General features: G+C 44.0%; 1 protein-coding gene across 3 annotated transcripts in view; it reads right to left on the reverse strand.

The window, feature by feature from the left end:
• disp1 (dispatched homolog 1 (Drosophila)) overlaps positions 1-12,429 on the reverse strand; it is a 142,782-nt gene that overhangs the window by 83,808 nt on the left and 46,545 nt on the right. For 2 of the 3 annotated variants that reach the window (XM_037751475.1, XM_037751477.1), the window contains exon 3: positions 6,730-6,807. The gene's annotated coding sequence lies outside the window, so the exon portion shown is untranslated. Of the gene's footprint in view, positions 1-6,729; positions 6,808-8,255; positions 8,319-12,429 lie in introns of all 3 variants that reach the window. The other variant, XM_037751476.1, reaches the window with a different exon arrangement.

The raw sequence follows: 12,429 nt of genomic DNA on the forward strand, positions 1-12,429 counted from the left end.
AGCTCTCCACGATCAAAGTTAAGAAGGCTGTGTTTGTGTGTGTGTGTGTGTGTGTGTTGGAGAGGGGGGCACAATGAGCTGGCTGCCAGGCACAGCCCGAATGTACAGTCAGCCCAGTAATCAAGGGTTCCCATGCACTAGACAGTCAACACAGCTGCTAGCAGGGAGCAGGGAGGGAGGATCAGTTGCTGGTTACTGGCAGGCTTGTTTGAGTCGGCAGCAGCAGTAAGCTAACGAACATTAAGATTAGGGATGCACCGATACCACTTTTTTTCAGACCGGGTACAAGTACTTACATGTGGGTACCCGCCGATACTGAGTACCGATACGAGTACTTCTCTGTGCTAAAAGACCCTCGTTACCAGCCAGCTGGAGGGTGTGAGCGACACACGGCAGGCTGGGGAGTCCCGCATACGACTTCGTAACTACGTCGGCTTGGAAAAGTTCGGGGAGAAAGTGGCTCGCGGCCGCAGCTTTACAGCGCTCCCCGCCCGGACCTCGCTGCACCGTGACGGGGCTCCCTGCTCCTGGTGCGACTGTAGACCGGGGCGGACTGTCCTTCTTCACTGCACCCCAACCGCATCGTGCCGCGACCCACGTAAAAGGCGCCAGTGGTCTGCGCCGTTGTCTGCAACCCACCCGACCAGTCTTGAAACACGGACCAAGGAGTCTAACGCACGCGCAAATCAGATGGTGCAAGCAAAACCCCTGTGGCGCAAGATAGTGAGGGCCGGCGTGCGCCGACTGAGGTGGGATACCGCCCCCGCGGGGTCGTGCGCACCACCGGCCCGTCTCGCCTGCACCGTCGGGGAGGTGGAGCGTGAGCGCGTGTGATAGGACCTGAAAGATGGTGACGAGAGGTTAACGTCGCGCTGCCGTAAAGTGGTATCGGCGCTGTGGTAATGGGGCCATTTTGCGAATACGAGTACATGAGCACAGTATCGGACCCGATGCTGGTATCGGTGCATCCCTTATTAGGATCAATCATAAATGTTTTTTACTTTCCCTCTAGCAGCCTTCTTTTGGTTTTTCAATCAGTCCTTTGGCATGTGTTATGTGGATTTTTGTTCCATTGTTCGATTATTGATTGAAACCATCTGAGAATGGTTTGGTGATGATGGACTGATTCTGTATCTAATGGGAATTTCTTTGTGGTGATGAAAATATCTGGAGTTTCGCATTGCCTATTATCCTGGAGGATTTCGCCTGAAATAAGTACCACCCTACTCACTGTTTAGGGACCCCAGTATGCAGAAACCATTTTTAGAATATCATAAAGTGGGCATGTCTGTAAAGGGGAGACTCGTGGGTACCCATAGAACCCATTAACATTCACATATCTGGAGGTCAGAGGACAAGGGACCCCTTTGAAAATGGCCATGACCCCAAAATTGCTGCAACAATTACGAGACATAATAGAGCATATGGATGACCATCATATACTTCTATCATAATGTTCTAAGCCTTTATACACTTTTACAATTTATTTGAATTAATTATTTAATTCATGTTTATTTCTGATTTATGACCAGAATAACTTGACACACAGTGGTGAGCTGCATCTCAAATTAATCTTCAGGTTCCAGCTTTCAGATGATGTACACCACTTCTATGTGACATCTACTGTTGACCTGCTATCTCCCCTAAAGAACCCCTGTACCCCCCCTTAAAAAGACTAAGACTGGTCTATTGTGGGTCTCAGTGGGTTACAAGTTAGCATGACACTGGAAACTCCTAACTAACAAATGAGGAAATTACTGCAAATCAAGAAATGTTATATTTTAATTTCAAAGTAAAACATATCAAAGCTGAAATTCTAATTATTTTGTCTTTCATTTGCTTTCATATACTAATGGTATAATTTGTTGATCGCATTTATTTTTAGCTCTTTTACCAACTACCTCAAATTACTTCCCTCATAACAACCACCACTGTTATTTACTGTAATTTTGGTCTACTTGATTATGACCTCAATTTCCTGTAGGGAAATGATGACACTCAAAGAACACATGCAGAGGAAGAATTAAAACGTAACGGAGAGTCGTGACACGGCCGAGAACTGTTGAGCGCTGTGTCGCCCCCCAAAAAAAATTAAATAATTAAGCATTATTATTTGCAGATTTCCACTTTATGACCCAAACTAAATTAGAGTTGCCCCTGGACTAAGGTCAGTGTTTATTTCCTCTAAGGTCTCCAAAAAAACTTTTTCAATGTCTGTGAAGTCTATTACAGGGAGAGTCCGAGCAGCTGCAGGCTGGAGAGAAGCTGGGCTGGGCAGCGCTGAAGCCTCCAGTCCGGCACAATCAACAACAGACGCTGGTCCATGATACAAAGCAGCCACAGCTGCTCCTTTCTACATCATTATACACACACACACACACAATAATAAATGAATGCAGGCACGCACACATTACGCAGTCAAGCCTTTGCACATCTACATGTGTGCACGCATGACAAACATATTAGGGGTGGAAAAAAATAGATTCACCTATGTATCACGTTCACCATTTTTAAATAGATTTTTTTATGGCAGAATTGATATATCTGCTTCATTTGAGTCTATGCAGAGGTAAAAGGAAGTTACCGCTTTTATTGTTGTAGTCTGAGTAACGTCACGTCATATCCGTTCCGTATCTGTCAACCAAAACAAACCGAAGTGAGCCAAGACTAGAAGGTAGAAGATGGCGGAGGGTCTGCGTGGATACGACCTGCACCCTCACATGTTAAATCCAGCGTGGTAAACACTACACATCCAGTAAAGGAAAGAAACACTTTGGGTTTCACACATTGTCAGGAAAAGCAGAGCTGGACATCACGGCTAAAGCTGCATGCTAACTCTGTCACGGACAGGAAACGTTATCGTATCGCGGTAACGTTGCGGTCGAGCCAGCCGTTGCTCTCGACTCCGTGGTCAAATGGGCCAATGCTACAACTATAGAGCAACCATATACTGACATTTATGTTCTCTGCATTGAAACGCCCCCGATGGAGCTGACCATGGATGGATAAAGAGAACGGAGCTGACTGGAGAGCTAGAGACCACCTTGGAGAAGTTAGAGGAAGTATACACGTGTGACTATGTCCGGTTTTCAAAATAAGGTGTTAACAAAGGGAACTGAATATACAAATACATATATGGAAATAAGATTGATTGGATTATATTCACCAGAAGTATAAAACATTAAATGTTCCTTATGAATTAAAAAGAAAATACCATTAATTTGTGAGAGAAATGTCTTTGATTTTTGGGCTGCTGGAAAAAAATTGATAAATAGGCTAATGCCTGACAAAGACTGATATATTTGACTTCAGGACATCTGTGACTACATACAAGCTGAAAATCAAACTTTTTTACTGGATTCATTTAGATATTTTCCAAAGTGAAAATCCCTAGAAGTGTATGATTCCCCCATGTTCTAGTGTTAAAAAAAGGTTCACAAAAATCGCAATAAATAGTATAGTATCGAATCGGGAGATAGGGTGTATCGTCCCAGCCCTAAAACATATTCACGTAAACTGAATGCATCCATGCAGAGCTGCGCACACACGCACACGCACACGCACACGCACACACACACACACACACACACACACACACACACACACACACACACACCGGTGAGTGTTCCCTACGTCTTAACATGACAAGGAAGCCAATGTGAAGGAGGGAGGAGGGAGGACAGACTGGCGTCCAACTTGAACCTGCAGAACCTCTGAACAGAGAGAGTTGTTGGCCGACTAACGTGGCCCTGAAAGCCTTTCAGCAGGTCGGGTCAGAGCGAACCAGAGAGACAGATTGAGTGAGTGTGAGAGAGAAATGTGTCTTTGTGTGTGTCAAGAGAAACCAAGTCAAGAACAATTGGGTTAGCCAGAGAACAGTGTGTGTGTGTGTGTGTGTGTGTGTGATTACTTGTACATGCGTGGCTGCACTGCTGCCTGATTTATACTTCAACATGAAGTCATGTGTTGGAAGAGGTAAAAGGGACACAGTTCATCCTGAACTGTTGTTACTATTTTTCTTGGTGGGGATAATTTGTGAACAGTCACACACCATCACACACGGCCCTAACCACAAGTCAGCATGTTCTCAGAGTAAAATAACCCTGGATTCACGCATTCGGAATGGGCAGAATTGCGTTAAAGCACATCATCATTGGTTGAGAGATGCTATGTTTTCCTGATACTACTTCTTCTTCCTGGAATAAGAAAAGAATCCATCTTAGAAAAAGGTCTGCGGGGGCACAGTGAGCTGCGAGGCGTAGGTAAACACCTTCACCTTGCTCACTGACCCAGTTGTAGCGAGGTGAAGAACAAACATCCTCACCTTTTACTGGAGGCCTGTCTGGACTCGCCAGACAGAGGCACAGGGATGGGGGGGTGGAGGGGGAACCAGGAACGGCTGCTCTACTTCTCGGTTCCTTACCCTCTCGCATGTTTTCTTTATTAGGCTGCTTGTGATCAAGGGACACTGATTCAGGCATCCTGATTTCCATCCGTTAAGCACTGAGCCGAGAGGGGGGGACCATTTTATGTTGGCTTTGTGAGAAATGCTCTCTTCAGATTGCAACACCAAAATCAGGATCTAATCTAATGTCTAAAAACAGTAAAACGGTTAGAAGAAATGTTAATAATTAATTTGAAAGCTGAGCGGCTCAGAGGAGCGGCTCGTCTCTTTAAGGAGAAAAGCTGGTCCACCTTAACAGCCCACCTTAAGAGGCGGAGCCAGTGTTGCACGATACAGGAAGTCGGCTCCGGTCTCTCCATGGATGTATTAAAAGAACAGCTCCAGCTTGCTGGAGCGGAGTGGAGGAGTTGTAGTTTCGTAGCATTTATTCACCGACAAATAAACTGTACACACACTGCTACACCTACGTTCACAGCTAGAACGCCACCGACAACCTCACACTCACCACCAACACACACACACGGTCTGTTGGAAACTCGCTAAAGTTACGCAGACTACGTGTGCGGTGGCGAGCACGAAGCCTCCGGCAATGCTAGAGCTGCTAACTCGCTAAAGTTAATCCGGGCAGACACACAGCTGACAACCTGCTAAACTAAACTAAATGTGCGGTGGAGACTTTTACTGGGAAAGTGGCTGCATGTCTGCGACACTACACGCAGCATCGTAGCTGCTAAGTTAACGCTCCCGGACGGTGAACTGGAGACTCCCGTCAACCAATATCTGTTGTGCTCCTGCAGCTGGTACACCACTGCATGCGAGGCACAAATCTTGTCGGTTAACGGTTAATAATCGGTTAACGAGGGTCGGTTATCGGTTAAGAACATTTTTCAAAATGAGCATCCCTAGTTGAATTGAACCCTGGAGCGTTTACCCTCGTGGTGCGGTTCGTTTGGGCAGGTGTGAACGCAGCCATCGCACTTGGGTGCAGCACCAAAACAAGCGAACCGAGACCTCCTCGAAGGGGGGGTCGCGGTTCGCTTCCAAAACGAACTGCGGTACGGTTTGGTACGCTTCGTTTGCGGTGAGAACATGATCCGACCTCGATTAAGACGTACGGAGGACGGAGGAGGAGGAGGTGTGCATTACCAGTGAGTGCCAAGATCAAGTTGCGTAGTTGTCCCTTCATTGTTGCGTTCTGGAAGTCTGCTCTTCTTTGTTTACTTCCGGGAGTTTTCCAGCATGGAAATTCGGACCAATTAGAGAGCAGTTTCTTTGCGCACCAAACTTTTGGTCCGCTTGTAAACGCTGCCGTGTGAACACAAACCAAACTCGAGGCAACATGGTAACAATTTGGTCCCTGATTCGGACCAGAGCAAACCAACTACAGGTGTGAAAACGCCCTACGTTTCTGGTCTTGGGGGAAAAAAATGATCATAGTAAATTTGAAAATGTAAGGGCCCTGTTTCAGGCTCGGTTTAAACCTTTCTGTGGACAATGTTATCTAAGGTATGAGGATGGGTCACAAAAAGTAGCTCAGTACAATGCCTTGTGTCATACTTCAGCGAGTCAAACGCTGTCCTACACCAGTCGTCAAAAATACTTTTGCACTATGTGTGAATAATTAACAACAATTAAGTGTATCGAAGTATTTTGTAGAAGGGAAGACGTTTACCTTTCCGTTGAGGTGTCACTTCACCCCCAGGTGTGCCGGGCAACACAAATGGTGCAAATGACGCAAACGCGGGAGTCGAAATATCTAAACTCGAGCGAGAAATTCACATGATACTGTGTCGTAAAAGCCAGGGTTGAGATTCTCCTCCTCTTGTCACTGACGTCGGTCGGCGGTCACCCGGAGCTCGCAGACCAGACTTGACAAAGCTTAAATTCACAAATCGGAATCCTTATGTTGTTATTTCGGCATCCTTTTGCTCCGTTTACAACGACGCCGCTGCCGTATTTACGCCTAGATGACGTTATGTTGAGTGCTACAATGCTACAATGTTAGCATAGCCTGGCACCGAACTCCATTCAGAAAATGAGCATTTTAAAAGTTGTTTGCCTGTCGTGTAGCGGACAGACCTGACAAAGCCTGAGACTTTTTACAAATCAGTATCATTATGTTGTTATTTCTGCATCAGTTTGATCTGTTTATTGCAATTAAATCACAGCACAATCTGTTTATTTTGTGATTCGTACTGCTGTTGCGACGCATGGCTTGCCAGAAACAGTAGTGATGTGGATTACGTGAACAAATGGACGGTGTTAAAGAGGAAAAGATACAGTATCATGTGTACGAAGAGACTAGACACGGTGTCACGTCTTACCTGTAGGATGACAAAGGACCATGCTCTGCATCTATTCATGCGTCCAGACTCTCAAACTCCTCACAGAAACAGGTTAATCTGTAAAGAGACACAAATAAATATTCAGGAGATGTTCAAAATTCATATTAGGATAATAATTCCACTGGAATAAAAGATCAGAAGCGCTGTAGCAAGAATGTAGTAAGTAGGACTTCTTCCATGAGTGCATTTGTACTAGGGATGTCAGAAGAACCGATGAATTTCTATCTTTTGTTGCTTATCTCTGGAAAGTGGTGGGGTTTTTTTTATTGAACTCTGGGCTCTGTATTTCCGGTGAATGTTATTGGGACTTCCATTTTATTATCTTACACTTAACTCCCCCAGATCCACTTTGTTTGAACCGATCCTACAGCATCCAATCAAGTTTCAGGAGAAAACCATGAAGAACTAACGTTATGTTACTGAGCACCAGTTGGATCCAGTTACTCTGCTGTTAAAACGACATTACATGTGATGAAGAGCGCATATGGCTTGTTTAGGACTCGAGACCTGAGTTTGGACTTGAGTCACAGACTTGAGACTTACTTGTGACTTGCAAAACAATGACTTGGTCCGACCTCTGTTAGCCTATACCCAGTGAAATGTCACCATGTCAGTGAATTTAAACTACTGCTTGCAATCTGAGGATCTATAAAGACACATGTACTCATTACATGTTGTTTTTTTACCGTGGTATCGAATTTGGTATCGAGAATTGTGGAATTTCACTGGTATTGGTATCGACTGCTAGATTTCTGATATCGTGACATCCCTAATTTGTACTTCAAATAGGAAACAAAAATATAGCAAATTTTTCATGAAAATTGTTTGGAACAATGAAACGTTTTCCAGCAACAGAGACTAACCTGCAAAAAACAAGTGATGGAAGAGAAATTGTTTGAATTGGCAGAGAAGAGAGGAGAAAGACTGTGTTCACAAGGAGCTCCTCAGAGCCTGGTGGCTGGAATGCACACATTCAAAACAACAACACTAAAACCCACAAACCCACACATATGAACTAGATCTGCAAGTGTTTTTCCTCTAACCCTCTATTTAAGCACACTGACCCTCCAGCTGAAAGGTCACACCACTGCCGGGTCCCCTCGGTCCATTAATCAGGTCCGAGGAGGTCACTTAATGGTGAAGATTACACACAGTGACAGAACAGGCTATAGGTGATGATTTGACAGGTGAGGAGAAGAGGAGATGTTTGATAAGAAGGTGAAAGAACTGACTATATCCCCCCTGCCCGCGACGCCAGTCCAGGAAGGTACAGGCAGCCCAATAACAAGGTTATGATATGTTCTTGAGTATGTCAAACGCCTCTACAGAACAGAAGGCCATTCAATCCCGACATATGGTCCACATCACCAATTACCAAGGTGTGCGTCGATAGGGAGAAGATGAAGAGAGTGGTAGCCACAGAGGGGAGTTTAAATATGGACAGATGAGGAGAGGAGGGACTTTTGGCCAATTTAGAGAAACGACCTCAGGTCAGCGGGACCTACCCAACATAATGGCTCAAAGTTCCTCCCCAGCCTCCTCGTCTGAAGCACTGGAAGTGTGGACAACTAAATGGTTGAAACAAGAAAAATGAGAGCAATTACACATGGTACTGAGGGCCTTGGGAGGAAAAACGGCTCAAATCCTCAAATGGTTGCCTGTTGGCATATAAAAAGGCAAGAATCTGATGTTAAACTAAAATGACCTTTTAATGAAGAATAGGAGGTCTTGTTGCTCTGGCTCTCACTATCTGGCGTGGAGAGGAGGTTGTGTTGCTCTGGCTCTACCGGTTTGGCGTGGAGAGGAGTTTGTGTTGCTCTGGCTCTATCTATCTGGTGTAGAGAGGAGGTCGCATTACTCTGGCTCTATCTATCTGGCGTGAGGGGAGGTTGTGTTGCTCTGGCTCTACCGGTTTGGCGTGGAGAGGAGTTTGTGTTGCTCTGGCTCTATCTAGCTGGCGTGGAGAAGAAGTCATGTTGCTCTAACTCTATCTATCTGGCGTGGAGAGGAGGTCGTGTTGCTCTGGCTCTACCGGTTTGGCGTGGAGAGGAGTTTGTGTTGCTCTGGCTCTATCTATCTGGCGTGGAGAAGAAGTCATGTTGCTCTAACTATATCTATCTGGCGTGGAGGGGAGGTTGCGTTGCTCTGGCTCTATCTATCTGGCGTGAGGGAAGGTTGTGTTGCTCTGGCTCCATCTATCTGGCGTGGAGAGGAGGTTGTGTTGCACTGTAATTCCTGTATGCCACGAATTCAGTTTGTATGTTATTCACAAAATCATGGACCAGGAAGTATAAAAAGTGACAAACGCTGTGTATGGGGTAGGTACGGGTTGATCAAAAGACACCGGACTTTCGCTTAGGAGACCATTGTTCGTACCCCGTGTGAAAGCAGAATTCAACATTGATCTATATGTCACATAACTTCCGTACTTAAGTTACGCCACAAGTTTTTTTGAACCCAAACCACGATCTTTTCCTAAACCTAACGAAGTAGTTTTGTTGCCTTAGCCGGACCAAGTCGATCTTTTCATAAACTTAACTAAACCAAACCAAGATGTTTCCTGTGATGATGGAAGTTTATTTTGAAAAGACCGGAGTTGATATTGGCATGTGTGTCACATGTGAAAATGAGAAAATGAGGAATAACTTTTCGTAAGATATCATACATTGTATGAGGATAAGTTGCACCATTATCGTGACCAAAATGATCACGATTATCAGTATTATCGCAGGAGTGGATTTGATATGGTATATTTTACGGTGGTTTCTTGTGAAACAGGTAACCGTTACGTCCCTATTCATGAGGTTCAGAATAATACAGTATAGCTGCATGGATGACGTATTTTTGTAGGCCAACCAAGAAGTTAGCATTGCACTGGTTTCTTCGACAAAAAGCCAATGTTTTTTTCCATTGGATTTTGGAATATTGCAGAAAATAAGCTTAACAAACGTTTATGATACTAACACGTTTTGTTCAGCAAAATAATCTTCACAAATGAACACCACTTTTAGGATTTTTGAAGTGTGAATGCAATCGCTAGATGTGAAAAGCTAACGTTAGGCTATAAACGAACTACTCCGAGGTCACATGAGCGCGAGTACAAATTTGAATTTGTATTTTATATCGTAGAACAAAACATAAAAATCTCCTCATTTTCTGATAACCACAGACCTTATTTCAGGCATTTGACTAAAAACCCATTGACTTCCAGACGAGGTAACAGGAAGTGCTAAAATGCTAACTCATTTCCAGGTTGTAGGATTCCTGGAGCACTCTGTTATCCCTCCAACTTCTTCAGTGTTGCTTAAACATGGGGACAACAGTGTGTTGGAGTGGAAAGGCCCAGGCCTCCATGCTGATTTAGTCCCAGAAAGACCCAGATTGACCCTAATTAATTTAGCATACAACCCACCTACCCCAGGTCACTGGTAGGCCCAAGCCAAGCATGCATGCACCAATTAATCCAATGGCTCGAGTCATAGTCTGCTCTCATTTCCAAAAGAGTCAATCAAATTCTGTGGATTCAAGTCCAGAGTTCTCCCTCCCAACACCAAACTCCCTTCAAAACTTTAAATGTAAAAGGCAGAGACACTAACCTTTTGAAAATAGCACTATTCCAGGGAAGGGGCTCAAAAAAAAGAAACTCATTGGTTTCACAATAGGAGGCTAAAAAGAACTACTCCCCGAATTCCTACCTTTCCACAATTCCGAAAATGTTCCCTTTGAGCCTGTGAAGACACAAACAATCTGTTGATTCAGTGGCGGAATCCTTTCCCCCTAAGCCGCTATTTGCTTTAGCAGCGATGACACAAGGGGAGGAATTTGAGAAATGCCTGCGTATCGTAGACTCATTTCCTCCGAGTGAGAGCCATCTCCAGACAGACAAGACAGCAGTGAAGTCTGGTTTTATTCCTGCGCCTCTGGCTCCAGGTCAGCCAGTGTCCCTGCTGACATGTTATATACACTGGGTGCTTTTTTATGTCGAGGGCTACGCCGTCATACAAACTGTCTAGCAGATATTAAAAAAGCGGATGTCAGCAAATTTCCTTAAATTGAACCCAGATAAAACGGAGGTCCTCAACTTTTTTCACTTCACTGTGACAGACAAGTATTTCATTTGACGGCCACTCAGAAATTTTATCAGCCACTTCTGAAATCTCTGCACTAAATGAAGGAATAACATTTTAGATCTGATGTCATTCAATGTTCGATATATTTTACATAAAAAACATTATATACATGGTAAATTACAGTGTTCGAATTACACCATAGCTTCTGGGGGAACCCTATTTTTTGAGCATGAGAGGGTAGTGTACACAGTACTGTACTTTGTTATTGTCATCTATAGTAGTTATTTGCATAGAAACACACATTTCAAATGATTATGATTATTTAAATATTTGCTTTGATTATAAAAAAATCTTGGTAAGTTGTTAGGAAGTTAAACAGGTCATAATCCCCTCTCTATTATTTGTTTTTATATTGATGTGAAAACATCTCCTTCAAACAACTGGATTAATTCCAGTTTCTCGCCAAAAACTGAATTTTACGAGATTACATTTGAATGCATCATGATAACGTTGTAATTTACCTTCACCCAATGGTCATTTTACTGAGCAGACCGTGAACGTCTCATAATAATAACTCAATGCCACCTCCGTTAACGTTGGTAGCTCCGTTATTTATCCAATCATGACTGCGTTGCCCATCGGCTGCTAAAAGCTAACGTTACTAACTCTCCTGCTGATTTCAACATGGGTTTATCAGGGAAAAATAGGGTGCGTCCCCTCAGGTTTAGTAGCGCCACGCTGTTGAGCACTTTTTTCTCTCTGCCTTGGCTCCGGTCCAAATCAAACTGAAACATGAAACGGCGTGCGTACACGTCATTGTGCAGCATAACTGTCTGAGCAGCAATAAGAGGAATCGACGGTCACGAAGCATGAGATGCCAAGAAAGCGGACAACTACGGTTCTCTATTCCACTAGTGTTTTCCCTGCCTGCCATCCTGTGACGGATGTCCTAATGATTTCACCAGCCACTGCCAACAATTTACCCGCATTTGGCGGGTGCTAATTTCAAACCCTGGTCCTGAAATTCTGCACCCTGCATCCTCTCTTGGTCACTTACCCAATAATGTTAAACCAAATGTTACGAACCCGGGTGTGCTCTTTAACACTAACCTCACTTTTGAGAAACACACTAACGATGTCCTCCAGACATGCTATTACCATCTGAGGAATATTGCCAGGATACGACCAATGCTGAGTTTTAATGACAATTTCAAACTATCATTCATGGTTTTGTTTCTTCACGGTTCAATTATTGCAATGGTCTTTTAATGGGTACAAATACAGACATCAATAAATAGACTCCAAAGTGTGCAAAATGCAGCAGCGAGACTACTAACAAATGTCAAGAACACATCACTCCAATTTTAATAACCTTACAATGGCTGCCCATTGGTTTTAAGATTGATTTCAAGATTTTACTTGTTATTTTTAACCCTCTGAGACCCGCGGGATATCCCGACCAACTTTACTGTCTTTCAGAAGCAGGTTCAGTTTTAGAGCTAGAGGGAAGGTACTGATATATGAAACTAAGTAACCTAAAGAATCCAATGGTAATCCATGTCATACAGTAGTAGCTTGTCAGGAAGAAAGGTAAATAACGCTCTCTAAT

This window comes from Sebastes umbrosus, chromosome 18 (genome assembly GCF_015220745.1).
Source record: "Sebastes umbrosus isolate fSebUmb1 chromosome 18, fSebUmb1.pri, whole genome shotgun sequence".
Lineage (NCBI taxonomy): Eukaryota > Metazoa > Chordata > Actinopteri > Perciformes > Sebastidae > Sebastes > Sebastes umbrosus.